This window comes from Triticum aestivum, chromosome 2B, assembly GCF_018294505.1.
Source record: "Triticum aestivum cultivar Chinese Spring chromosome 2B, IWGSC CS RefSeq v2.1, whole genome shotgun sequence".
Classification (NCBI taxonomy): Eukaryota; Viridiplantae; Streptophyta; class Magnoliopsida; order Poales; family Poaceae; genus Triticum; species Triticum aestivum.
The window spans coordinates 659,156,860-659,161,896 of record NC_057798.1 but is presented as its reverse complement, the minus strand read 5'-3'; positions in this window follow the sequence as shown (position 1 = coordinate 659,161,896).

The following is a 5,037-nucleotide window of genomic DNA, read 5'->3' as shown; positions in this document are numbered from 1 at the left end:
ATGGAGCATCGGCCATCTTGCTTATTATAGCTCCTTCACACTTGGCGTGCTGCCCCTCGATCATCTTCGGTTCCACCTTGAAGGTTTTTAGCCACAATCCGAAGTGAGGAGTGATATGGAGGAAGGCCTCACACACGACAATGAATGATGAGATTTGGAGGATGGACTCCGGAGCTAAGTCGTGGAACTCCAGCCCGTAATAAAACAAAAGCCCCCTCACGAAGGGATCGATTGGGAAGCCTAGCCCCCGAAGGAAGTGAGATGCGAACACCACGCTCTCACCGGGCTGGGGAGTGGGAATGGCCTGCCCTTGAGCAGGCGTCCTATGCGAGATTTCGCTGGTTAGATACCTGGCATCTCTCAGCTTTCGCACATCTTCTTCCGTAACGGAGGAAGGCATCCACCGGCCTTGAAGGTCGGAGCCGGACATCGTCGAAGGTTTGAGGCGCCTAAAACTAGAGCTTTGGGTGTTGGAACTCGAAGCAAGGGGCGGATTCGATTGGATTAAGAAAAAGGGGAGTCGAGCCTTGGTCCCTTTATAAAGGAGTTGAATACCAAGAGGCCTCCCCGTAACCGTTTGGGACTCGCTTTCAATTTGGGAGTCATACCAAAGGCACGGTTGGGTTACCCACACCCGTATTGATGAGAATCCGGGAATAAGGGGACACGATCTCTGCTTTGACAACACGTGCCAAGGAAACCGCCTCGCTAAACGTGCTTAGGTGGAACAGTAAAACGATTCGAATAAAGGCCTGGCCGTGACGTCACTCTACGGAATACGTCAGCAGATTAGATTTGTGCAGATATTATTCTCTCTACGGTGGCATGTGGAACTTATCTTTCAGAGCCGGACACTATCCTTGTGTTCAACATCATCTATGGAATATTTGGAGAAGGAACCCGTCTTGCAATGCCGAAGACAATTTGCACGCCGGACTCGTCGTCATTGAAGCCTGGTTCAGGGGCTACTGAGGGAGTCCTGGACTAGGGGGTGTCCGGATGGCCAGACTATTGTCACGCCCAATATGCGACCCTATCCAAAAGGAACTCGAAGGTCCCACCAAGGATAGACCTGCATATTGAAACGCTTTTGCAAGGTGGATATCATTACATCAACATTACATAATAGATGGGGATACATACAAGAGGCATACACTGCCACTCGAATACAACATCACAATACATCAGAGCTTCATCTGACTACGGATGAATCACAAACAGAAACTCAAACGACATCCACCCTGCTAGCCCAGGCTGCCGACCTGGAATCTATCCCCTGATCGAAGAAGCAGAAGAAGAGCTCAACACAACCAAGCATCGCTCTCGCGTCATGATCATCGCACAACCTGTACCTGCAACTGTTGTTGTAGTAATCTGTGAGCCACGAGGACTCAGCAATCCCATTACCATGGGTATCAAGACTAGCAAAGCTTAAAGGGAAAGGAAGGGGTAAAGTGGTGAGGTTGCAGCAACGACTAAGCATAATATGGTGGCTAACATACGCAAATAAGAGCGAGAAGAGAGCAAGCAAAACGGTCGTGATGCTAGCAATGATCAAGAAGTGATCCTGAACTCCTACTTACGTCAAACATAACCCAGAAACCGTGTTCACTTCCCGGACTCCGCTGAGAAGAGACCATCATGGCTACTAACGCGGTTGATGAGTTTTAATTCGGATCTGGTGTCAAGTTATCTACAACCGGACATTAACAAATTCCCATATGCCTATAACCGCAGGCACAACTTTCGAAAGATTATACCCTGCAGGGGTGTCCCAACTTAGCCCAAGACAAGCTCTCGCGATCAACGAAGGAATAGACCTTCTCCCAGGAAGACCCGATCAGACTCAGAATCCCGGTTTACAAGACATTTCGACAATGGTAAAACAAGAACAGCAAGACCGCCCGATGCGCCGACAATCCCGATAGGAGCTGCACATATCTCGTTCTCAGGGCAACATCGGATGAGCAATCCCTACAACTAAAACCAGACCTCAAGTTTCCCTGAGGGGGCGCTGCAAAGGGCTCCAGTTCGGACCAACACTTAGACAAGCACTGGCCCGGGGGGGCTATAATAAAGATGACCCTCGAGAGAGCGACTCCCAAGGGAAAAGTAGGTGGTGGTGAGGCAAATGGTAAAACCAAGGTTGGGCCCTGCTGGAGGAGTTTTATTCAAAGCGAACTGTCGAGGGGGTCCCATAAATCACCCGACCGCGTAAGAAACGCAAAATCCGGGAACATAACACCGGTATGACGGAAACTAGGGCGGCAAGAGTGGAACAAAACACCAGGCAAAAGGCCGAGCCTTCCACCCTTTACCAAATATATAGATGCATTAATAATATAAGAGAATTGTGATATCCCAACCAAAATCCTGTCCACCATGGAGAAATATTCAACTTCACCTGCAACTAGCAACGCTATAAGAGGGGCTGAGCAAAAGTGGTAACATAGCCAAACAACAGTTTGCATAGGAAAGGTGTCAAAGGTTAGAGGTTCATGGCAATATGGGAGGCTTGATAAACAGTTGATAGGTAGCGCAGCAAAGCGATAGAACGAAACAACTAGCATAGCAATGATAGTAGTGAGATCCAGGGTAGTGGCCATCTTGCCTGAAATCCCGCAAGGAAGAAGAACGAGTCCATGAAGAAGACGAACGGATGAAGCCGAACCAAGCGTAGATGAACGAATCCTCACGATCGCAACGCAACGGGAACTATCGAGAAGAAACACACAACAAGGTAAACACACCACACATGAACAAGGCATGATGCACAACAAGCATGATGCATGACAAGACTACATGAAGCTACTCATGGCAGGAGATGATGCAAACAAGAGCAACCCATCAAGGCAAGTTTAAATGAGGCCGGGAACAACATATAACAAATCCGGTAAGTCCTCGTATGCATATTTCGAAATTGGTCCAGATCTGAATAAATCTTATGTTCAAGTTGTTAAACAGCAAGTTAAGATGCACAAAGCTGATCTAAACGAGATTCTAGTCAAGTTACATATAAAGTTCATTTAGTTTGGGGCTACGGCCTAGAAGATATGAGCAAAACAAGTTAAACATGGCATTGATGCAAAATGCACCCAAACATCAAGCAAACACCTCAAAACATGGATGCAACATGATAATATGAAACTACATGCAAAATCAAGCAAGTTTCATATAAAGCACACTCAAAACGGAGCAACGGTTCAACACATGCACACTATACAAGTTTAAAGGACAAGCTGTCCAAAACAACAACTAGGCATATTGCAAGCATCAAAACAACATGCTACAGCACCCCAACAAGAAAAAAAAGGCATGGGCATGATGTACAGGTAAAGCATTACAAAACATGAACACTGAGCTAACTCCAAAAATCAATAGAACATGCTCAAACACACATGGTAAGATTGCAAGTTATAACAATTTCAAACTTTGCAGAAAATAACATCACGATGCAATGTTTAGAGCTATCAAACAACATGTTACATGAACTTATCATGGAAAAAAAAGGCATGACATGAATCTACTCAAAGCATAGATCAAAAGTCCCTTACTGACCATAAGCCAAAAAGGATCAGAAAATACGATGGCACCCATGTAAACATGGCAAGTTATTATACAGATTCAAACATGGCAGAAACAGAATTATGAAGGCATGTAGATGAGCTTGTACCACTCACCACAGAGCAAAACATGGCATGGAAAGGCAACCAACAGTAAGAAGACATGTTTGTTAAGCTAAGCATGGCAATAGCAAGTTCATAGGGTGCATGGATCACTAGGAAAACACATGGAAACAACTGAACTTAATGTTAATAGGCTGGCATCAACATTATGAAGCAACTTTAGAGCAGGATTACAACAAGCTACAACAACCTATAAATGCAACCAGGGGCATGGATGAATAGAGGATGACATGTACACCAAAACATATTTATAAAACATCTCCAGATTATGCATAGAATGATTAGTAGCAACATGTTTATATAGCATCACGAAATAACAGATTCAGCCTAGCAAAACAGCAACATCATGTACACTACTTAACAAGCTCGATTCACTCACCACAAGTCATTGCATGACAAGATAAGCATAGAATCATCAAGAATACATGTTTGTGAAACAAACCAAGGCAAGAACAAGTCCATAGCATGCATGTATCAACTATAGCAACCTTGGCAAAATTGAATAACATGTAAACAATCTGCCAGGAAACATTTTGGAGCAAAAGTAAAGCACGAAAATGACATGCTAGACTACTCCATAATTGCAACCAAGTGCATGAATGGATAGACAATAGCCATATGTTCAAAACACCCTTACTGAAGTATCTCAAAATATGCATGGATCTCTCTGTAGCATCAAGTTTACATGGCACCAAAATAACAGCAGAACAGGGACTAAAATCAGCAACATCACGATGCCTAGTTTGCATGCTTGTGCTAGTCACCACATTGATCACAAAAATACATGGTAAGCATCTCTGTAAAGAAGACATAGCATAGATCAAAACACATGTAGACATCAACCTCATAGGATGCACACATCAATCATGGCAAAAATGACAAAAGAGCTCGTTCTGATAACAGACAGCAGAAAACATTATGAAGCACTCTTACAATGATGATTCAGGCATCAAGATGACCTCAAATGAATATGATGCAATGGAAAGAAATGATGTACTCGTTGAGACGAACAATTTGACATATTACACACACGAAACCGAGCTACGGATGCAGAGATACGGCATGACGAACATGGCATGAAAATTACACAGATAATCGGGACTTAGGCAAAATTCGGGAAGGGGAAAGTCAACCTTGGCACGGAAAACGAGGTTCGTAGGAGTTGCTCGCCGGAGACGGGGCCGGAGGTGGCCGGGGAGGCACGGGGAGGAGTCGCCGGAGCGCGGGGGGCTGGATCCGGTCGCTCCTCGACCGGATCTGGCCGGAGTCGGCGAGGACGGCGAAGGGCACGCGGGGCGGAGGCGGAGCTCGGGCTGGACCGGCCGGATCCGGCCGGATCCAGTGCGGCTGC